Raw genomic sequence first — 24,444 nt, forward strand, 5'->3', positions numbered from 1 at the left:
GAACCGAAAAGACCACAGGACACATGACTAATTCAGGATGGTTCCCGAGTAACCGGCAGAGGCTTCCTGGAAGAGGAGGTGGGACTCAGCAGGAGAGGGAGAGCTGGGAATTGGGAGCACAGTACAGGCAGAAGCCTCGGGCTGGGGTCCCCGTCCTTAAGCACACAGGGACGGGCACCCACTTGCCTAAAACCTGGGGAAGACCCTCTCCTTCCGTCCCTGTCTCATCTCCCCAGCCGGGTTCCCAGATCCCAGGACACTCAGGGTCCAGCGTCTTCCAGGTTTGTACTGGCAGCAGCATTGACAAAAGTAAATGTGCAGTATTTATGTCGCTGATATGCCAGCGACATTGCTGATGTGCACGCTGTGGGCCACTTTCCAAAGTCGTCACACCCGGTGGCCCTGCTGAAATCCGGCAGAAGCAAGGTGTACCGCGGGAGAGTTCTGTACGTATTCAAAATAGAGCTAACCATTAAAAAACAAGAGAGAGAGAGAGGGTGGTCCAAAACAAAGTTCACTTGGAAAATCCCTCTCCACTTTCCTCAAAACCCCTCTGGTGTGAGTGGGATTGTTGGCAGGCGCGTGAGCTCCTTTCCCCTCTCCGCCCACCAACTGCCTCTTTCTGTCTTCCATCTCCTCCTCCTTCTTCCCACATTTTCTCCCCTCTCTCGTCTCCCTTCTCCCACCCCATCCTTATCTACTCCAGCTCTTCCCTCATCACGGATTGACTTTCACTCTCACCAAGTACACACGGGTTCATCGAACGAGCGGGAGACACCTAGCACCTGGTCTATCATCAAAGACGGTTTTTACAGTCGAGTCCAGCAATCCTGTGGGAGCCAAGACTTGTGGAGCCGAGCCAAGCCAAGCAGTTTCTCATCAGAAAAAGTCTTGGGGCTCTGAGTTTTGAGTTGTGAAAAGCAGTCTAAGAACAAAGCTTTGGTGTCACTTTGAAATTTCCCACATCACTCGAAAGTTCCCCTCACAACTAAATGCTTTGAAGCCCATTCCCCTCACTTTTACAACCGGTCTACCTCTTCATCCAACAGCTTAGCCAGCTTGGGCTGCTCTAACAGACCAGCATGTGCCAGGCAGCTTAGAAAACTAACCTTTATATCTCACCATTCTGGACGCTGGAGAGCCCAAGATCGAAACACCGACAGGTCCTGTGTCTAGTGAGGATCCTCTTCCCAGCTTGTGGACAGCAGTTTTCTCCTTGTGTCTTCACCATGCAGAGAGAAGCAGGCGATAACAAGCCCTTCTTGTTTTTTTAATAGCCTACAGACACCTCACCATCATTGCCTAATTACTCCCAAATGACTCATCATCTAATATCTTCATGTTGAGGATTTCAACATATGAGTTTTGGAGGGACACATTGAGACCATAACACCATCTGTCCACCTCATATGTAAATTCCCACTGTGTGCCTGGCATTCTGCCGGTTATTTAAAAGGCAAGTCAGACCCATTTGGTATTGTCTTGTGAATCAGACTCTGGGCCTTCCCCGATGCTTGGTTAAGTGGGCCTGTACCACTGGCCTTCCTTTAACTAGATCAAACATGTTGGAGTAGGCAGTAGGTTTTTAACCAGGCACGTGGAGCCTTCTAATAAGAAAGTCATGGCCAGCTGTCAGGAATGTCAGAGGACTGCCTGGCAGCACTCCACAGAAGCAGGATCAAACCAGCCAGGCCCAAGCTGGCAGGTGCCATGAAAACAAACACTTGACCAGAAATGAAGAAAGAGCAGGAAACTCTGTATCCCCAAACTAAGTAATAAATATTCCACCCCTGGTTAACAACTGTCAATGAAAGAAATTCAACCCCCCAAGGGCATGCCGCTGTGCTGTCTCTCTTCTGTCTCCGTCTCTCACTTAAAAAAAAATTTTTTTTAAGTGTTTATTTATTTTTGAGAGAGAGAGAAACAGAGAACAAGCAGGGGAGGGGCAGAGAGAGAAGGAGACACAGAATCTTAAGCGGGATTCAGGCTACGAACTGTCACCACAGAGCCCAACGTGGAGCTCGAAGTCATGAACCACGAGATCATGACCCGAGCTGAAGTCGGATGCTTAACTGACTGAGCCACCCAGGTGCCCCTGCCTCATTTTTAAACTGGGTTATTTCCTCCATATTATTCCATGTAAGTGTTCTTTATATATTCTGGATACCAGCCTCTTACCAGATGATGAAGGAGCATAAGTCAGGCTGAGGGCAAAGTACAAGCTAGCACACTCTCCCCACCCCAGATGGGATGTGTGTGAAGTTCCTCAGGCACTCCTGGCTCCCCAAGAACAAAGGAAAGGAAAGAAAACAAATGGTTAACTGCTTTGATATATTATCTTAAGCTGAAGGCTCTTGAAAAACAGCCAATGCAGGGAGCGGTTGTCTTTGAACTCCCTTTATCTGCCAAAAGGAACTCAATTGTCAACAACCTTTTGGCAACCAGAGAGGGTTGACTCATTATCACTGGAAGGAAGACTAGAAGTTGACGCCCACACCCAGCTTTGTCACAAACTATTCTTCCTCTTCTCTATTCTTATTTTTTTAACATTAAAAAAAATTTTTTTTTAAGTTCATTGATTTATTTTTGAGAGAGAGAACACAAGCAAGGGACGGGCAGAGAGAGAGGGAGACAGAATCTGAAGTAGGCTCCAGGTTCTGAGTTGTCAATGCAGAGCCTGATGTGGGGCTTGAACCCACAAACTGCAAGATCATGACCTGAGCCAAAGTGGGATGCTTAACCGACTGAGCCACCCAGGCGCCCTGAGAGAGAGAGAATCATAAGCAGGCTCCATGCTGAGCATGATCCTGGGATCATGACCTGACCTGAAATCAAGAATCAGACACTCAATGGACTGAGTGACCCAGAGGCCCCTACCCAGAATTTTTTTTGATTGGATGCTTGAACTTTGTTAAATGTATGTATTTTTTAGGAAGTCAGGAATAAATAACTGGACACAAAAAATAGCAGTCTCTGCTATCTTGTTTTGTTTTTTATTTCCAGAGCTGACCCTAAGGAACCCATTGCTTTCAGATCCAGAGCAGAGTAGGAGATAATAATGGAAAAGAAAAGAAGTATCAGCCTAATTTTTTGCCATTCCATGAACAAGAGCAATTATAAAGTTTTTATAAATCATAAAGTTTTTAAGGGTGTGTTTGTGTGTGACTTTGAAGTTGAAAAACTAGCTTCTGAGCCCTAAAGGGAGTGGCTCACTTTGGGCTGCAGGTTCTCCCACATGTGGGATCTTGACCCCACACAACAGAAGCCACTTAAAGATACACTTGACAACATAAGGATTCCTTTTGCCTTAGACCTCAGAGAGTGTGAGTAGGCTTATGGTAAAGAGAGCCTTTCACTTGTGATAAAAATGGACCCTGAAGGTAGCATCAAATCTTCTATAATAACAATTATTATTATTATTAATATGAAACATAAACACATATGATAATATAATAGTAACTACCAATTGTAATGATTTCAAAGTTTGCCAAACACTTTCATGTACATGATTTTATGTGGCCGTCACAGAGATTTTAAGATGGACACGTGACTCTTACTCCTGCCTTTGGGACAGTGAAAGGGAAGTCAATATAGAATGACATCCAGCCCACATGTTCCATGGGAGAGATAATGAGGGAGAGGTGGCAGGGACAGCGTTTCTCAGGAACATCATTTCCAATCCTCCCAGCACTGCCAAAGATTCCCCCTCTACTGATGGGGAAAAAAACCAAACCCTGACCTTGATAGGGAAAAATGATGTTATATGATGGCGGACAGAGGGGGCATCTCCAGTCCTCGCCGAAGACTCTCCTTCCGGGTTCTTCTTCCTGCCCCGCTTACCACGTGTGCCAAATTGCCACTAATGTGGAAGAAACAGACTGTAAATTGTCCCCTATGTTTATGCTCAGGACTCAGATCTTTGGAGAGACCGTCTCCCTGGAGTCCAACGATGTAAATAAACCTCTGATCCTCCAAGATCCCCGAGTGCCACTTGGTTCTTCTGTCAGTGATGCAGCCTGGTTCCCTAACACTATAACTTCACAAGAGGGTCCTTTGGAGAAAAGTGGAAATGACTTAATGTGTTTACTGTTAACACTGGTGGTTTCTGTGGTGTGAGATGAGAATAGCGGAGGGGAATACTCACTTTTTTACTTTATAAGACTTCGTATCGGTTGAAATTTTTATAATTAAAAAGATTTTATAATGAGTCATAAAGCATTTTTCATTTAAAAAAAACAGGCTCTGATTCTGCTACAGCTGTAATAAAGGAATATGATTTATCCCTCAACTTAGATGAAAAATACAAATAAATAAATAAAAAAAAAGAAACAAGGTGCTTTGGACAGCGGATAACAGGCAGTGCAGGACCCAGGACAAGGGACACTAAGGAAGTGATCCTTCTGACTGCGTTGGCTTCCTGCCCGGAGAAGGATTCCAGACTGCAGGGCTGGGAGGGGAACCCAAAGGGAGCCTGGAAGTCTCTCTGAGCAGAGAAAGTGGCGTTGAGAATTTAAAGGGGCCAGGTGGCTAGAATCCACGGGGCGGAGTACCAGAGAGGAGAGAGCTACCGGGGAAGAGATCTGGAGGTGTGCAGAAGGTTCTTCTGAGCCCTCACCCCAGATCGTGCATCCATCATATAGAAATGATTAATTACCTTACTTCCCATGCTTGTGAGGGTTAAGGGAAGCAAAGCATTTGAAGCCCCTGGAACAATGGCAAAGGCATGATATAGACTCTATAACTGTTGGCCAGCACTATTTTCTTTTAGTACATTGGTCCATTGTATCATGAAGTTTTAGAGTTTGATTCTGTCATCTAATGTACCTTTTTAAAAAAAGTTTATTCATTTTGAGAGAGCGAGAGCATGCACATGGGTGAGGGGAAGAAAGGGAATCCCAAGAAGGTTCTGTACTGCCAGCGTGGAACCCAATGAGGGGCTCGAACTCTTGATCATGACCCGAGCCGAAATCAAGAGTCAGATGCTTAACCTCCTGAGCCACCCAGGTGGCTCATCTAACATACTTTGTATCCCTTTTGGCTTTGTAGCACCTTAGAGGACAATCGTGTCTTCTGTCTTTATCTAAGAAATTGATTTAAAATATGGATTATGAGGGGTTCTTGGGTGGCTCCATCAAATGAGCATCAGACTTTTGATTTCAGCTCAGGTCATGATCTCAGGGTTATGGGATCAGGCCCTATGTAGGGCTCCACGATGAGTGTGAACCCTGCATTGACCCTTCCTCTGCCAGGAAGACTATGAGACATGGTTGGCTGCCACCATTTTTTACTCCTTATCTCTCACACACCCCTCCCTGGGCCTCACCTACCTCCCATCTCCCCTCAGCTCAGCTTGGACACTGACATTCACCGGTTGAACCCTGCCCTGTCCAGACATGTAGCCCTTGAACAGCAGGCTCAGGCGACCAGAAAGAAGCTGGCTGAGTTCAACCCCAAGTGTCCGTGGAGGCCCAGCCCCCCTTAAATCCTCACTGTTGAGACGTGGTTTCTAAAACTGGTCTTCTGCCTTCCTCCCTGCTCACCAATCCCCTTTGCTGCGGGGACTGAAGCCTAAACCCCAGCCTGCTTGGTTGAGGCAGGTGCGTCCTCAGGAGCCTTCCACCAGGGGTTAAAGCCAGACCCCTGAGCCTGCAGCCCAGTGCATGGCCTCCCCTACCCTGTGAAAAGAGATCATCTGGACCCACCATGACGCTGCCCCTGCCCATATCTAGGTATGTCCATTCCCTGGGCTCCTGCTGCCACCCTAGTACTCACTCACCAGGTGGGGCCTTAAGGCAGCAACCTAGTCTGACTTAAACCATAACTTGCCAAGCATGTTCACATTTCACCTCAGAGTCCAGCTTTAAAACAGAAATAAGCCTGAACCTTGTTAGAGGTGCCAGCCCTTTCCCACTGCCCCAAGACAGAAAGGCTTCATCAGGACTTAGAGGTGAGCCTGCCCAGGTCAAGGTTACTCTGCTATAGGAGGCCCTTACTTTTTTTTTTTTTTCTTTTTCTGAGAAGGAGAGAGATTGAGGGAGCAAGTGAGCACAAGTGAGCGAGGGGCAGAGAGAGAAAATCCCATGAAGGGGAGAGAGAAGGAGAGAGAGAGTCACTTCACAACCCCAGTGCAGCTCTTCCTGCCCTCGGGTCCTGTCCCCCATGCTTTAGTAAAATCACCTTTGTGCACCAAAGATGGTCTCCGAGAATTCTTTCTTGGCCATGGGCTCTACGCTCCACTCCCATCCCCCCAAAACCTCATCACATCTGCATCAAGTTTACAAAGCATCTTGACTTGGAAGGCGGGAGGACCTTCTCTCCAACATCTACAGAGATCACTCAGGGGAGTCCTCACTGCCCAACATGGCCTTATGCTTCCTGTGCCCTGAACACCTATGTGCTTCTCTCTGTGCACGTCCCAAGCTGCTGCTCAAGTCCTGTTCTTATTGCCAATTGGGTTTCCTGGGTCCCTGGAGTTGGACCTTTCTGGTTTTTACTGAGAGCGGCCAAAGCCACCTGCCTCCCTCCCCCAAGACCCATTCTCCTCTTCACCCCCATGGTCTTTGGGGCCTGGTTCCCACCACTCTTTCCCCTGGGCCCACCCTTTCTCCAGCTGAATGTCCGTCAGGATCAGGATTGTCCTGAGTCCTTGCTTCACGTCTTCCCTGGAGTTTGGCTCTGTTCTGACCACACTTTGGTGGCATTTACTTCTCCTCTAGGAGAGCCAAGGGTTCGAACCTGTTGCTGTCACTGTCACAATGAGGGGAAAGCGTCACCGTCACTCACTGCCCTCTGCTGGAGCCCCTCACTTCACACCAGGCCTGGGCTGAGAGGTGACAGTGAAGTCGCAGGAAAGACCTTACGAGTCTGTGCGAGAAAAGCACAGATGACAGCTGGGAGGGGAGTGCCACAGACTCAATGTTTGTGTCCCCCCCAAATTGACATGCTGAAATCCCAACCCCCAGTGTGATGGTATTGGAAGGTGGGGCCTTTGAGAAGACAGGCCACGAATGGGACCGGTGCCCTTATAAAAAAAAACCTTGAGTTCCCCCGACCCTTCTACAGTGTGAGGGCACAGTGAGAAGACAGCTGTCAATGAGCCAGGTGGCAGGCCCTCACCAGACACCTGCCCAAGCCTTAATCTTGGACTTCCTAGACTCCAGAACTGTGGGGGAAAAAATTCTGTTGTGTATAAGCCAGTCAGTCTGTGTTCCATCAGACTGAGACAGGGAAGAAGGGAATTATCAGAATTCTAGTCTCTGGGATGCCAGGTACCATCCTTCCCCTTCCCCTTCCCCTTCCCCTTCCCCTTCCCCTTCCCCTCCTCCTCCTCCTTCCGTAAAATATTTATTTATTTATTTTTGAGAAATAGAGAGAGAGAGCAAACAGAGGAAGGTCAGAGAGAGGGAGGGAGACAGAATCCCAGTCAGGGCAGATCCTGATTCGGGGCTTAAACTCATTGTTCCGGAACCAGGCTGGAACGCTGGCAGAAAAACAAGTAGGACTTGGAGATCTTGGTGGATTGGAGATTTCTTTAACACCGGCGGGCTCCGAGGAGACCGTGTCTCCAAAGATCTGAGCGCCGAATGCAAGCGGGAAGGGTAATTTATCATTGTCAGCCTCCATATTTGTTGGGGGGGGGGTGGTTTTCACACAGAGAGCAAACAGGGCGAGAAGAACCCGGAAGAGGGGACTCCAAGCTAGAGACCAGAGCTTGTTTTAGTCCCATCGACCATCTTATGGTGGAAAACTTGATTTATTTTCCCAACACATGAACTGTGAGATCATGACCTGAGCCAAAATGAAGAGTCAGAGGCTTAACTGACTGAGCCACCCCGGCGGCTCTGGGCACCATTCTTCTGAAAGGCAGGACTGGTGGGTGCGAGGAAGGGAGGTGTCCTCTCCCTCGGTGCTAATTGATGCCTCCTTTTAAGCCTCTGATGTCCTGTAAGAGACACAAAAGAGCCCACCTGGACGCTACCGAGTACTTTCCGGGTGTACATGCTGATGCCAGCACTGTAGATCTAACAAATATTTGAGGAAGACGTCACCTGTTTTGGAAGAACAGGGCCAAGTGCAGGGAAGGCACAACAATAGCTGATCCTGTCTAAGCTTCAGCAGTTAATAACGTAGCCGGAAACAATTAAGCACCAAACAAAAAAATACACAAATATTATAAGTACCCTGGAGTTGCATGGTTTCTGGCCAAGAATAGCATTTCAGGAGGCCTGGGAGAACAGCCCTGAAGTGGGTGGAGGATGGGTGCGGTGTGCGATGTTAACTTTATAAGCCTCCTGACAAGTGTGCCCAGTAGAGCTGTTCACCAGCGCTGGCCCGGGGTCTGGAATTCTCTTTTCACCCGAGGGGATGTTGCTGCTCCAGGAGGGTGCCCCTGAACGCGCTTGGCCGTGAGTGTCTAAGGGTGGGGCTCCCAGCTCGGGCAGTCTCCTCCCCATCCAGTCCAGCCACTGCCATCACGCCCCCGCCACCCCCTCCCCCTTTAAGACGAACAGGGGGTAGGAGATCTCAACAAATCCGGGGATGAGGGGTAAAGTGGGAAGGCAGAGAGGTTGAGGAGCAGGGCGAGGGGGTGCTTTCCACACAGAAGGTCTCCTCACACCCCCCTTGACCGCCCTGCACACCCATTCCCCCACCACGCATACTTTCTCCCACAGGCACGAGCCCGCTTGCCCACACCCTCTACAAAGACACACTGGCTTCCCCCTCCCCACCTACCTTTGCTCCCTCACACCCGATGCACGCTCCTTCAACACAACGTCCTGCCCATCTTCTACAAAATTCTTCCACACAAAAGATTCCAACACACTTCCACTGTCATCTCCAGAAACATTGGTGTCACAGACACTTCCCTGACACACAGGTCCCCATACACACATGGTCCCACCCAAGTGCATCCTACCTCCTCACTCTGCATACACACACATCTTCCCCTTCCATCCCATGATGACCTGTGCAGAGTCGAAAATACAATCGTTTCTCAACACACTTCTGGGAAATATTAGACACACACACACACACACACACACACGGCAACAACAACAAAACTCCCCAGAGTTCTCTCACACAAGCTGTAGTTGCCCCTCACACACACCCATATCAACCTTGAAAGTGAAAGAGCCATGGGAATGCAAACTGGTGCAGCCACTCTGGAAAGCAGTCTGGAGGTTCCTCCAAAACTTAAAAATAGAACCACCCTATGACTCAGCAATTGCACTACTGGGTATTTATTTAAGGGATACAGGTGTGCTGTTTCGAAGGGACACAGGCACCCCCATGTTTATAGCAACACTATTAACAATACCCAAGGTTAACAACTCAGGCAATAATAGATGTTGGCAAGGATGCGGAGAAAGAGGATCTCTTTTGCGTTGTTGGTGGGAATGCAAACTGGGGCAGCCACTCTGGAAAACAGGATGGAGGTTCCTCAAAAAACAAAAAATAGAACTCTCTATGACCCAGCAATTGCACTACTAGGTATTTATCCAAGGGATACAGGTGTACTGTTTCGAAGGGACACATGCACCCCCATGTTTATAGCAGCACTATCGACAATAGCCAAAGACATTTGGAAAGAGCCCAAATGTCCATCGATGGATGAATGGATAAAGAAAATGTGGTGTATATATACAATGGAGTATTACTCGGCAATCAAAAAGAAGGAAATCTTGCCATTTGCAACTACGTGGATGGAACTGGAGGGTATTATGCTAAGCGAAATTAGTCAGAGAAAGACAAAAATCATATGACTTCACTCACATGAGGTCTTTAAGAGACACAACAGATGAACATAAGGGAAGGGAAACAAAAATAGTATAAAAACAGGGAGGGGGACAAAAGAGAAGAGACTCATAAATATGGAGAACAAACTGAGGGTTGGTGGAGGGGTAGTGGGAGGGGGGATGGGCTAAGTGGGTCAGGGGCACTAAGGAATCTACTCCTGAAATCATTGTTGTACTAGATGCTAACTTGGGTGTAAATTTAAAAATAAATAAATTAAAATAAAAAAAAGTAAAATAGCCAGCTATTTTATTAGCGAAACAAGTTTATTTAGGAAGGGCAGAGGAGGGGAGCTTGGGTGGCTCAGTGGACTAAGCCTCTGACTCTTGGTTTCAGCTCAGATCCTGATCTCACGGTTTCGTCTCCCTCTCTCTGCCCCTCCCCAACTCCTGCTATCTCTGTTCTCTCTCAAAGTAAATAAATAAACTTAACAACAACAAAAAAGGAATAGCAGGGGAATTGCAATTTGGAACCAATTGCCACCTATGGCAACCCATAGGCAAGTCTGCAGGGAGAAAGGGAAGGTCGGCTTTTATTAGGGCTGAGTAGGAATCAGGGGAGGGTTATTTTGAACAGTTTCATTGGAGAAGAGCAAGCGTTTGAGGTTGTGGAGATTTCTCCTTGGCTGCAGGTGGTACCCAGTGGGTTGTTGCTGGGGCAGGGGAAGATCTTCCTTCTTTTTCTTAAAAGCGGGAGATCAATTCCTGTGTGAAAGCGGCTGCCTTTGTAGAGACAAGCGTGATCTTCCTGCCCTCTGCTGGTTATGCAGCCTGCAAGGAATGATAGGTGCAGGGCAGCGTTCCCTTCAGGGCTTCTGACTCCATTTTAAATGAGGATTTTTTTTCTTTGTACTCCTTTTCACACCCAACACACTCTCCCAGTGTACACACTCACCCTTCCTCAGTCACAAATAAGTTAGTGTCAAAGCCACACATGCACTCTCCTCTCTCCTGCCCCCTCCCATCATGCACACCTCTCTTTCTCTCTATCTCTCACTTACACACACACACACACACACACACACACAGACACCTGACCAGTCCTCCCCAAGGCACAGGGTCCCTTGGCAGCCTCAGAGTCTACACTAGGGCAGTTCTGCAATGAGGCTGGCTGGCTGCCAGGCACTCTGCCCAGGGCTGAGTCTGAAATCATTAGGTGTGTACCTAGAACATAGCTAGAGCAACATCTGCTCCTTTTTGATGTTACAACCCTATTTCTTTTTTTTTTTTAATTTTTAAAAATGTTTTATTTATTTTTGAGAGAGAGAGAGAGAGAGAGAGAGAGAGAGACAGAGCAAGAGCAGGGGAGGGGCAGAGAGAGAGGGAGACACAGAATCCACAGAATCCAAAGTAAGCTCCAGGCTCCAAGCTGTCAGCACAGAGCCCAACGCGGGGCTCGAACCCACACACTGTGAGATCGTGAGCTGAGCCGAAGGTGGATGCCCCATCAACTGAGCCACCCAGGCGCCCCTCCAACCCTGTTTCTACAGCTGTTGTCCAAACCACTCTCCTACTGCCAGTATAGTCTTGACCTCACCCAGAGGTTAGGGAGAGCCACACCCTTCCCAGCTGCCTCCTCTCAGAGGACTGGACTCCCGCCACATCCCTCCAGCCCTACCCTTGGGAGTCTCTTCCTAATGAATGAACAGATCGTGGGGACCCATTTTGCAGCTGCCCCACCCAAGTCTGAGGACTGCTCACATCTTGTGATTCTCACCACCCACCATTGGCCCCTGCTGGATAGAGATGGGAGTCTGACTCAGACCAGAATTTTCATTGCTCCCTTGTACACCAAAATTCACAGAGTGCCCTGTTCAACCCACTGCCTAGCTCTAAATCAGAAAGGGCACCAAGCCTTGGGATAGACTAAAGACCCGCGAACGGTGTGGACTCTGTAACTTAGAGCATGTCTTACTCAAGTGATGGCTCTACAAAGTAGGAGATCTTAGTCAACTGTTCTCAACCCGATGGGGAAAGGGCTCAGCAGAGTGTGACAGGGGTGAGAACAACAGTCTGCCTGTGGTCAAGAGGCAGATACCACACCATGATTTTTTAATTATTTTTTTATATTAAATATAATTTATGGTCAAATTGGTTTCCATACAACACCCAGTGCTCATCCCAACAGGTGCCCTCTTCGATGCTCATCCCCCACTTTCCCCTCCCCTCCACCCCCATCAACCCTCAGTTTGTTCTCAGTATTTAAGAGTCTCTTATGGTTTGCTTCCTTCCCTCTCTGTGACTTCCCCCCCCCCTTCCCCTCCCCCATGGTCTTCTGTTAAGTTTCTCAGGATCCACATAGGAGTGAAAACATATGGTATCTGTCTTTCTCTGCCTGACTTATTTCACTTAGCATAATACCCTCCAGCTCCATCCACGTTGCTACAAATGGCCAGATTTCATTCTTTCTCATTGCCAAGTAGTATTCCATTGTATATATAAACCACATCTTCTTTATCCATTTGTCAGTTGATGGACATTTAGGCTGTTTCCATAATTTGGCTATTGTTGAAAGTGCTGCTATAAACATTGAGATACAATGTCCCTATACATCAGCACTCCTGTATCCCTTGGGTAACACACCATGATATTTGAGAGGCAGAGAGAGAGACAGAGAGAGACAGAGACAGAGACAGAGCACAAGTGAGGGAGGGGCAGAGAAAGAGGGAGACACAGAATCTGAAGCAGGCTCCAGGGTCTGAGCTGTCAGCACAGAGCCTTATGTGGGGCTCGAACCCATGAACCGTGAGATCGCGACCTGAACTGAAGTCGGATGCTTAATCAACTGAGCCATCCAGGTGCCCCCTACACCATGATTTAAAGGGGAGGACTTTAATATAAAAGTGACTGTGTAAGGAGATGGCCTACGGTAACCCCAGGGCTGAGGAAGGACAGGCTTAGAAGCCCCTCTACTGCTCACTCCCACACCCTTGCTTTTCCATGTGTTCATTTACTGGTCACTGCACCCACTGAGCCAGCCAGGCACCCTGAGGGCATTTATGGAGGTTTTATTATATAGGTATGTAATAAATCATTGGCCATTGGTAATTAGCTCAATCCCCAGCCCTTCTTCCCTTCCAGGAGGGAAGGGGTGCGCGCGCATGTGTGTGTGTGTGTGCGCGTGTGTGTGTGGATGAAAATTCTACCCATAGTTCCTCTGACCTCCATCCTCCAGTCTCCAAGGTCCGCTCATTAGCACAAACTCTTATTTGCTGCTAGGTTCCTCTTCTGAGTAACAAAAGGTACTCCTCTCACACCTACCACTCAGGAAGTTTACAAGCATTTTAGAAACTGTGCTGGAGGGGAGGGGGTGGCCTGGCTGGCTCAGTTGGTAGAGCATGTGACTCTTGATCTCAGGGTCAAGTTCAAGCCCCGAGTTGGAGGTAGACTTTGGTTAAAAAAAATAGATAAAAAGAAATAATAAAGACAATAGTCTTAAAAAAAAAAAAAAACCTTAAAAAAAAGAAACTCTATGCCATGACCTAGTGCTAAGACCGTGTATATATTTCTTATTATGTCATATCACAGGCCACCAAACCAAGATACCACAGACAGGGAGCTTCAACAACAAATTTTTTTTTCCCATAGTTTTTAATAATTCATAGTTCTGGAGGCTGGAAGTGTAAGATCAAGATCCCGGCAGGGTTAGTTTCCTCTGAGGTCTCTCTCTTGGCTCATAGATGGACATCTCCCACGTCTTCACAGGGCGTTCGTGCAACATATCTGGTGTACTTCCTCTCCTTGTGAGGACTGCACAGGCAGGTTGGATCAGGACTACACCCTAATGACCTCATTTTAATGTAATTATGTTTCTAAAGGCCTTATCTCTAAATATAATCACATTATAAGACACTGGGGAGTTACGGCTTTAACATATGAATGTGAGGACACACAATTCTGGCCACAAATCAACAGCAATGACTTCTGTTGTATAGAAAGGTAACTGTTACTACATAAAATACCTCACTAACTATATGCATATATATGTATATGTACATATGTACATATGTACATATGTATATGTATATGTGTATATATATATGTATACACACACACACACACACACACACACACACACACATATATATATATATATGTAGATCCCTCATTTTCCTCTTAACTGAAACCAAAAAAATGCCACCAATTCCACCTGACACGGAGGGAAGTCTAAGGGAAAGGGTGTCAGAGTAAAACTGTCAGGCCTCTAATCAATTGTCAGCAAATATATTACTTTTGCAAATTTTTCAACATGACCAAGTCAACATGTTGTAAAGGCTCCTTCGAGGGCTGTGGGAGGAACCAGAGCAAAGGAACGTTCTGAAGCCGAAGCTTCATTAGCTTCTTAGCAAAGCCACCTGTGCTGGAAGACTCTTCGTTTGACAGCCAGACTGTCCTCAATGTCAGTTTTTGCCACCAAGCGTTGGTCCAACATTGCTACTCTCTCATGATCCAGAGAGACCTGATGGTCTGACCTTGCTGCTGTCACCGTCATACTGAAAGACAGGCTTTTTGCCCACTGAGGCCTGCACTTCATACCAAGGGTGTCCGGGTCCAGACTGAGATTTGACGGTGAGGTCAAGGCAGAGAGAGTGAGTATCTGTGAGAGAAAAAGGGAGCCGAGGCCCCGACGCTCACTCAGAAGGTCCTTCTGCAGAGGGAGGGGTCTCCACTCCAGCTCCTCAACCTTCTGCGTCCTTAGTCCCCACCTTTTGCTGCCTGAGCTTTAGCAAAGTGCCTGGACGCCATAGACCCCTCGGACACACAGACCGTCACCCGGAGGAAACGTCTGGCAGGTATTTTTAGTGACTTCTGCCAAGGTCTCAGGTCAGAAAAGTACAAGGCAGTGTCTGCCCTCCTGGGACTTGAAATCTAGCCGAACAGACAGGACTTTGAACCGAAAAGACACCACAGGACACATGGCTAATTCAGGATGGTTCCTGGGCAACCAGGAAAGGCTCCTTGGAGGAGAAGGTGGCACTTGGCAGGTGAGGGAGAGCTGCTTACCTGAAACGTGGGTGAGCGCCCACCCCCACCCCCTGCCCCAGGCAGTCTCTGGGGAATCACATGGCCCAGGGTCTTCCAGGCTTCCATCAGCAGTAGTATCCAAAAAAAAAAAGAAGACCTGCCCTGAGAGATGCCAGTGGTGTCCTCCTGGAGCAGTTTTGGGAACAAAATCTGCAACCTACTCGGATGTGTCTACACACATTCACCCAAGGGCACTGTGCCGTCTTCACTTTGAGAAAACTGAAGGCTCTATTGAAATTGCAAAGTACGATGATACCAAAAGAGTATTTTGTAAGTAGTCACATGTTACTCATAAAAACCAAGATGTGACTTAAAGAAAACAAAATTCAGGGTGCCTCGGTGGCTCAGTCAGTTAAGTGTCTGACGTAGGCTCAGGTCATGATCTCAGTTGGTGAGTTCGAGCCCCACGTCAGGCTCTGTGCTGACAGCTCAGAGCCTGGAACCTGCTTCGGATTCTGTGTCTCCCTCTCTCTCTGCCCCTCACCTGTTTGCTTGCTTGCTCTTTCTCTCTCCCGCTCTCTCTCAAAAATAAATAAAACATTAAAAAAATTTAAAAAACCAAAATCCAAAAACAAAATTCACTACGAATAAGCTCTCTGCCTCCTGTCCAGAGCAATGAAAACAAACACCTTCAAAACCCAAAACCCAAAGCCAAAAACAGCTATTCCGGTGTGAGCAGAATTGCCGGAGGTTATGTGCTCTCTTTTTTGCAACTCCCACCAAGTTCCTGTTCCAAATGCAGCCACTTCCTCTCTCCACTTCCGGCAACTTCTCAAGCACCAACTTTATCTCTCCATCCCCCACCCACTTTCTCTCCCTGCCCTCCACCAGTTCCTCTCTATATCCCGCCCACTTCCTCTCTTCATCCCCCCACTTTCTCTCTCTGCCCCCCCCCACCAGCTCCTCTCCACCTCCCACCCACTTCCTCTTTCTATTCCCCACCCACTTCCTCTTTCTATTCCCCGCCCATTTCCTCTTCCTGCCCTCCACCAGCTCCTCTCTTCTTCTCACTCACTTCCTCTCCCTGGCCCCACCGGCTTCACTTCTCACCCACTTCCTCTCCCCCCCCCCCAACTTTCTCTCTTCACCTCCCACCTCTTCCTCTCCCTGCACCCCACAACTCCTCTCTCCCTCCTGCCCACTTCCTCTCCCTGCCCCCTACCAACTTCTCTTCACCTCCCACCCACTTCCTTCTGCCTCCCACAAACAACTCCTGAACTGCCACCATCTTCCTCTCTCCACCTTCCATTAACTTCTTTCCTTCACCAACTTTGTCTCCTAACCATCTACCAACTTCCTCTCCCCTCATCCTCCCTTCTTTGCCCTTGCCCTTCCCATCTCCCCCACCATCTTCCCATATTTCCTCACCTCCACTCTCCTACTCTTAACTGTTCAAACCCTTTCCTCTTAAGTGATTAAGATTTGCCCTCCTCAAGTGCTCCTCGATGTTAATCAAACTAGCTGAAGACGGCCCCTGGTCAATCACAAAAGATGGCTTATAATACAGTCCAACAATCCTGTTGCATCCAAGACCTAAAGAAAATCTAAGCGGGACACCAGGGTGGCTCAGTGAGTTGAGTTGACTGCCTGACTTTTGATTTGGGCTCAGGGTAAGATCACAGGGGTGTGGGATAGAGCCCTCTGTCGGGTAGCCTGATTGAGATTCTCTCCCCTCTCTCCCTCTCTCTCTCTGCCCCTCCCCCCTGCTCTCTTTCTCTCTCTCAAAATAAATGCATAAATAAAATTAAAAAATAAAATAAATGAATAAATTTAAAAATAAATAAATAAAATTTAAAAATAAATTAATTAAAAATAAAACAAATTAAAAAAATAAATAATAAAATTAAAAAAAGAAAATCCAAGTATTACTGACGTGATGTGCAGTCCCGGAACAAACCGTCAGGAAAGAATTCTTGAGACTTTTTTTTCGGTGCAAAAGGCGTTTTTATTAAGGCATTGGACAGGATCCACGGGCAGAAAGAGCTGCTCTGGGATCGTGAAGGGTGACTGATTATATACTTTTTAGTTGGGGCGGAGGAGGGGCAGAGATAAAGGAAGTTTCCAAAGGGGCTTCATAATTTAAAGAAGACTAATAGGACCTTGGAGGTCTGGCTAATACTGAGCTACGTTTGCTTTCTGCCTCTAGCAAGGCATTAACAGTAAGGCAGTTGTCAGTTCCCTGAGGAATGTCGTACTCTCCTACTCTCCGCCTGTCTCGAATATTTGTCAATGGGCTGCAGGCTGCAAGGACACTTAATGTGATCTACATTTCTTTTGCCTTTGTTCTTCTCATCAGTTAGGAGTAGCTGCTGTGCACCTGCCTGCTGCAAACTCCTCCAAGGGCCTGAGGAGCAAGGTCAAAGAAGTAGGTCTTTGATTATCAACCCTTTCATTATCAGCCTGCAGTCCCCTTCCCCCCACCCCGTTGAGGACTCAAGGTTGATGACTTCTGAATCAACCCTGGGGAAGACCCTGGGAAGGACCCCGGCCCAGCTCCTTCCCCCTTCTCACTCCCCTCCTGGAGTGGCAGCGGCTAGAGGTCCCCTGGGCAGGGATCTGTGGCCGTCCTGCCCCGCCCCGACCAGGCTGCACCTTCTGTCCTGGTCTCTTTGGAATCATATTGGCCCTGAGTCCTTATTGTACAATCAGAATGTAAGTACAATCTCTCCAGGCCCAGGTACTTCCTCTAACCCTCCAGTCATGCTTTTCCAATTTAGAGACCTCCGAGAACTGGGCTCTATACCCTATGAAACCGAAATACCTGGAGAGGAGGCTTCCAGTCTTCCTGATACTTTGGGGCTTAGCCTAAGGTCAAAGTTCAGGCCGTAATTCGTTGGCCTCTGAGAACAGAGCAATTTACTAGACAAACGGCTTCATTTCTAATTCTTGTAGTATTTGATGAGTAAAATGCTTCCAGGGGAAATGACAAGGAGCATTTCCTACGTGTATATTGTGTACATTTCTGTGTCTCAGGAGGCTAGGGCTTTTTATAAAAACACTGACAAATCTGGGGCAGTTTGATTTCCTACAGGTTCATATATAATTAGGTAATTGCTGGTCTTTCCAAGTGGGACCAGTCCGCTGTGGTGAACTTGGGATGTCACACACAGAGGGACAGAGCCACAGCATGCATTGCAATATTTACATGTCTTGTGGTACCAGCTTGGACATGTGGGTCATGAAAGAGAAACATGGTTTGAAAAACATGGAGCTGAGCCTGGTCCAAGGGGAAATTATTTTATTTTATTTTATTAAAAAAATTTTTTTAATGTTTATTTATTTTTCAGACAGACCAAGACAGGGCATGAGCAGGGAGGGGCAGAGAGAGACAGGGAGACACAGCATTGGAAGCTCTGAGCTGTCAGCACAGAGCCTGACGTGGGGCTCGAACTCACGAACCGCCAGATCATGACCCGAGCTGAAGTTGGACGCTTAACCAAATGAGCCACCCACTTGCCCCTAAGGGGAAATTATTTTAATCATGAAATAATTCTCTTTGCACCTCTCCTCACCGCCTAAAGGGATGTGTATTAGTCTTCTGTTGCCGTGCAACAGGTTACCGCCAACTCATCTGCTTCAATGACAGTCATTAGCTCACGGATCTGTAGGTCAAAAGTCTCGTGTGATGTGGTTGGATTTTCTGCCCACGGTCCCACAAGGCTGTGATTAAGGTGTTGGCCAGGTACCAAGGGATTCTTACAAAGAAAAGAGTTGAATAGGAGACGCTTACGAATTTCGACGCTCCAAGAAACCGAATGTGTTGGCTTTCTTCATAGATCCATGTGAACGTATTCAGTGGGCATCTGGAGTTCGAGAAGCTCCCAGTCCAGGTCAGCCCCCATCAGAAACTCCTACTGTGGAAAAAGTACGGTTCAGTAGGGACACACAGCCTACTCACAGGGGTCTCTTTGTTCTTGTCCAGGCCAATAACGCAAGTGGGAGACACGTCACTGCAGGGGCCTGAAGGGTATCTTGGTGGAAAGATCCAGTGGCATCCAAAGGGGTTAGTTTTCTCACAGGCGTTCCCCTGGAAGAGCCTAGCGTAGCCAGATCTGGCTGCTGATTTGATGTGCACTTGACAAGTCTTTGCCCTTTGATTTCTTCACCTGTGTAGTGGGATCATAGGAAGGATGGACTCTTCTCATTGCAGAGGAAACTCAAAGTCAACACCACGTCCAAACTTGGTCACAGACTCTCACACTTCCCTTCTGTTCTTCTCAGGGCCCATTCATCTTTCCTAAATATCATGTACCCACTCTCCCCTGCAAGACCTACATCCACGCCCCCCTTTCTCTATTTTTTTTAAATTAAAAATTTTTTTTAATGTTTATTTTTGAGAGACAGAGAGAGCATGAATGGGGGAGGGGCAGAGAGGGAGAGAGGGAGACACAGAATCCAAAGCAGGCTCCAGGCTCCAGGCTGTCAGCACAGAGCCTGATGCGGGGCTCGAACTCACGAATTGTGGGATCATGACCTGAGCCGAAGTCGGAGCTGATTGAACCACCCAGACGCCACCCCCCTTTCCCTATTAAGATGGTATTTAAGGCAATTCTAAACTGCCTTGGGAGTTACTCTTTTTCCCTGGGCCTCTCCCATGTGTACACAAGGTATACATATTAATAAACTTATATTTCTTTTTCTCTTGTTAATCTGTCTTCTTACTGGAGTCTGGGCCAAGAACTTAGAAGGGTAGGGAGAAAACTATTTTTTTCTCTCCTATAATACTAATATTTTAAAAAAATCATCCTTTTCCAAGCTGAAGGTTTATCTGGCTTATGCTGTGGTGGCAAGAGAATATGACCCTCGGGGCCTCGCCTACAGGTGCTCACTTGGTCACAGGCCCCAGGCCATGCTCTGAGGTCCATTGCTATGGATGTGTCAAGGCTGTTCCCAGGCAGTGACTGAGCCTGAAGGGATACTAAGGCAGGTCCTTCCTGGGGGACATGGGACTCCTCTCTTTTACTTTTATGTAAGGACTTTTTTACCTTTTTACTTTTACTTAAAGACTTCCCTGAGGCCTTGTGGTACTTTCCCTAGACTGGATAGCAGTCAGGATACCGCCACCCAAACTCCCGCCCCTCTCTCCTTCACTTGGGGTCTGAACCGCAGCCTCTCCAGGGTGCTGCTGCCTCTTTTCTCACAGGGGCTTCCCCCATCGAAATGCCTGCACATTAATCCCGTCTTGGTTTCTGCTTCTCAGAGGACCCAAGTCAGATGGATTTGACGGCTGAAATTCTGTTTCATTGTATCTCGTGTTCTGGTAACAACTAACATTCCACATTTCCTCTAATACTTCAAAAGCGAGAAGCTGTGTGACTTCGTGATTTGGGCCCTTCAAATTCTTCGGTCAATTCAGCTCATTGAGTTTTTTTTGTTTGTTTGTTTTTTTCATTCTAGAGAAGTAGTTTGGGCAATGATGTAAAATACACGTTTTGTTCAGTCGGAGCTCCCTAAAATAGAAATTGCATCCAAATGTTATTCATTTGCCAAATCTTGAAAATATTTCACATCTTTAGGGCAATTCTGATTCTTTGTTTCAGTTGGCACAGTAATCCGGAAAGAGGTAGAAAGCACCAGTTCTGATCTGAAAGGCGTAGGGAGGTAAAACTACCAATAAGACGAGGTTAAAGCTTATTTTGTAAACACGTTCTTGAGTAAATTTCTTTTTTTTTTTATTTTTTTTAAAAAATTTTTTTTTTCAACGTTTTTTATTTATTTTTGGGACACAGAGAGACAGAGCATGAACGCGGGAGGGGCAGAGAGAGAGGGAGACACAGAATCGGAAACAGGCTCCAGGCTCCGAGCCATCAGCCCAGAGCCTGACGCGGGGCTCGAACTCACGGACCGTGAGATCATGACCTGGCTGAAGTCGGACGCTTAACCGACTGTGCCACCCAGGCGCCCCTTGAGTAAATTTCTTATTCCACACAGAGGATGGTCCTGAACTTCGTGTTTCTCGACAGCACCGCAAAGTCTTTGAAGTGGATGATGTCTGTCCCCAAGCAGCTGAAAACTCCTCATAATCTTAAAAAAAAAAAATTTTTTTTTAACGTTCATTTATTTTTGAGAGAATGAGAGAGACAGAGCGTGAGTGGGGGACGGGCAGAGAGAGAGGGGGAGACACGAATCTGAAGCAGTCTCCAGGCTCCTGGAGCTGGAGCACAGAGCCCGACGCGGGACTCGAACCCACGAACCGCGAGATCATGACCTGAGCCTAAGTTGGATGCTTAACCGACTGAGCCACCCCGGCACCGCAGTCTCCTCATTTTTTGTTCCCAGGCCTCCAGGCTCCCATGTGTCCTACATCCCACCTGAAGGTCCAGCCCAATCTTTAATGTAACGTAATAGGGTACTTATTTTCAACACCAACTAAGAAGTAGTTTTGCAAATTCAAAAGTGAACCTCAAACTGATCAGGCCTCTGAATTGAACAGCTGGTTGATAGAAAACATTGTCAGCAGAACAATAGAAACAGGCATGGGGATGCATTCAGCCAAGTCCAAACCATGAAAATTCTATAGGACAATCTTGTTCCTTCAAGACATTAAGTCCAAGGAGAAAGATAAGAAGGGGAGCATAAAAGTTAAACAAGGTTGTCCAGGTCTGGACTGCGTCATGAGTGGAGTTGTAGCAAAGAGAGTGAGCACGTGAGACAGAATCAGCTGGGGGCTGGATGGGGAGAGATGGTCCTTTTAACTCCCGGGTCTCCATGACAGCACAAGGAAGGCTCTGAAGGTCTTGACTGTGAGAGGGAGGAAGCTCCCTTCTTTGTTCCCGCATCCTTAGCTCCTGAATCCTCGACCCGATCTCCCCTCCGACTGTCTGGGGTTCAGGAAAAATGGCAAATTCTATAGACCATTGAGTGTGTGCACTGTTACCAGATGGATTCCTTTGACAAACGTTTTTGGGGAGCAGTACTGTGTGCAGAGCATGGGGCGAGGTGCAGGGCAAGTACAAGGTGGCTCCTCCCCACCAGGGGCTTATGGTCCATCTGGCTGACAGTTTAGCAGAAAATGAACAGGCAAAAACATCCTGGGAACGTGGTACATGAGTACTGGGCACGGCCAGGTCAGAGGCCTCCTGCAAAGAAGGCAGGACTTCGCGACGGAACGGGTGAAGGGTGGAAAGATGACAAGCAGGGGCCCTAAATCAAGCCTCTGTTTTCCAGGATGTCCAGAGAGTGTGGGGGAGCTTGGTGAGGAAGGATTCCCTCTTTGGGGTGATAAGAGTCCAAGGTAGAGAGTGGGCGGGGCTTTCCAGGAGCTGGGGAGGAACAGCTTCCCTGGTCACCTCCCTGTTAATCCATAAGCCCCACTAGAACACATGTGGAAGACAGACAGACAGACACACCTGAACAAGGAAAGAGGCAAAGCCCGCAGCATCTGGGTCACAGGATTTACAAAAGGATGAAGAGTACTTGTCTGTCTTCCTGCGCCAAGACCGAAACTTTCCCTCCAGGACAGGACAGGACACAGCACAGCCGAACCATGATATGTCCAATGCGAGAAAAGAAATCGTGCCTTCAAAGAAGCACCCACAGCAATGCCTGCAAGCCAAAGCAATAGCAAGAACGTCATCATCTAGGGGTCAGAGGGACTCAGTGTGCAAAGCCAGGTCTGAAGTTATCGCTCCCTCCTGGTTTACCAGGTCCTGCTTCTCTCTTGGGGGGGGGGAGGTGGGACCCCCAGCGGCAGGAGAAGCAGGAGGCAAAGAGGGGATTCTGGGCTTGGGACTAACCTAGTTTTAGATTAGCACGGCTTGTTTGGACTTACCTGGTGTCACCAGGGACAGGGAATTTAAGGCTCCAGATGGGAGAGGGCCCCCCCCCCCCCCACCCAGAGTGGTCACATGTAGGGTGTTGAAATGTTTCTGGGCAGTTTGGTCCTCCAGGATTGTATTTTCTCTGTTGGCCTGCAGGATGCAAGGGCCCTTAGCCTTTCTCTCCAGAGTTCTTAATTGCTAAGAAAGTACATGCTCACTGAGTAGTCAACTGGAACACAAAGAAAGTTCATCCCTGCTCACCCACTGTTCTCTTGGACTCTCACTCTCCAAGTGTCTTTCCCCAGTTCGACGCAGATCCCAGCAAACTGTGTTTTTTGTGTAAGTATTTGCCAAGAGAGCTGTCCTGCTGTTCGGCACTTTGGTTCACTTAGCGAATCATGGACATCCTTCCCTGTCCCACACATGTCTACTTCGTCTTTTTTAACAGTTGCATAGAATTTCCTATGGTCTGCACTTAACACTTTGAAAATAATTTCTTAAAGAGACTGATTCCCTTTCTACCTGGTTTTGTCAATCTAATTAATTGGAAGAAACCCTAGTATGCAACGAAGCCATTCTATGTAATGAATACATACGCATTTAAAACAGGTTCTGGCTATGCATCCTTGATGGGAGCTTTGTGGAAGTACTCACTGAGGCAGTTCCTGTGATCCATGGTTCAGGAGGAGCCATAGTTGACACAGAGATCGTGGGGTCACGCTGTGGGAGGAGATTAGATGGTCAGTAAGGGCAGCCGCTGTCTCCCTGCCTGCCCAGTTCCCAGCCCTGCCACCGTTCCTAGTAGATATTTATTAAATACACGCATGTTCGTTAAATGTCCCTTTTCTAGAATTGATGAAAAGGGTGCCAGTCCTGGATCATCAGTAGATGCTAAAACCATGGGCAGAAAGCTTGTTGGGGAGCAAGATATTCACATAGAGACTAAATGTCAACCCACATTTTTTCATCATGCAAATGTCATACAAATAAACTCATCCATTAACATCATCATCATCAGCGTCATTTGCTAGTCTTTGTTGACATTCTGGAGACTGGCTTGGGACTAACTCACTTGATTTCCTTTTATCTTGGCTGAAGAAAATTTTTACCTCCTTATGTGCGGTCGCCATGTTGTGTATTTTTTGTTTAAAGTTTTACTTATTTGAGTAATCTCTGCACCCACACAGGGCTCAAACTCACCACCCTAGGATCAAGAGTTGCATGTTCTTCCGACTGAGTCAGCCAGGAGCTCCACTCTTGTGTATATTTTAAGTTCTCAGTTCAGTCATGATCATGACCAAAATGGCCTTAATGTTCTAGTTCCCAGCTAGACTAATCTTAACATTAGCTCCTAACATCCCTTTTCTTAGAATACTTTTTAAAAGAAATTTGTAATTGTAAGTTCTTTCTATTTATAGGGCATGGATGGTCATTCTCAGGGCCCTGGGAGCGATCTCTTTGAAATGTAAACATCAAAGGAGATGGGGAGGCTTCAACGACAGAAGTATTTCTCATAGTTTTGGAGGTTGGAAGTCCATGATCAAGGTGCTGGCAAGTTTGGTCCTCCTGAGACCTCTCTCCTGGTCTCCCTCATGGCTGCCTTCTTGCTGTGTCCTCACAGGGCCCTTTCTCTGTGGGCACCCACTTCTGATTTCCCTTACCCTTCATATAAGACACCAGACCTATTGGATTGGGGCCCCACTCTTAAGACCTCATTCATTCTTAAGTACCTCCTTAAAGGCCCTGTCTCCAAATACCCTTACCCTGGGGGTTAGGGCTTCAACCTATGACTTTGTCATAGACTCTGTCCATTACAGAGACTGACTTTGATGGGAGCTAATTAACAAACATAGATGGTCTAATTA

At 47.4% G+C, this 24,444-nt stretch overlaps 3 long non-coding RNA genes across 3 annotated transcripts in view; 1 reads left to right on the plus strand and 2 right to left on the minus strand.

Moving 5' to 3' along the window:
- Positions 1 to 24,444, plus strand: part of LOC145715509 (uncharacterized) — a 464,377-nt gene that overhangs the window by 137,873 nt on the left and 302,060 nt on the right. The gene's annotated exons all lie outside the window — the stretch shown is intronic.
- LOC145715508 (uncharacterized) lies at positions 300 to 3,439 on the minus strand. Its single transcript, XR_014137731.1, has 3 exons — positions 2,179 to 3,439; positions 1,123 to 1,222; positions 300 to 444 (listed from the first exon to the last, which is right to left on the minus strand). It is a non-coding gene; the product is annotated as an uncharacterized LOC145715508 (long non-coding RNA).
- On the minus strand, positions 20,730 to 23,404 carry LOC132666507 (uncharacterized). The gene is made up of 3 exons (XR_009604696.3): positions 23,234 to 23,404; positions 22,169 to 22,364; positions 20,730 to 20,843 (listed from the first exon to the last, which is right to left on the minus strand). It is a non-coding gene; the product is annotated as an uncharacterized LOC132666507 (long non-coding RNA).

The sequence above is a fragment of the Panthera onca genome, chromosome B2 (genome assembly GCF_046562875.1).
Source record: "Panthera onca isolate mPanOnc1 chromosome B2, mPanOnc1 haplotype 2, whole genome shotgun sequence".
Taxonomy (NCBI): domain Eukaryota; kingdom Metazoa; phylum Chordata; class Mammalia; order Carnivora; family Felidae; genus Panthera; species Panthera onca.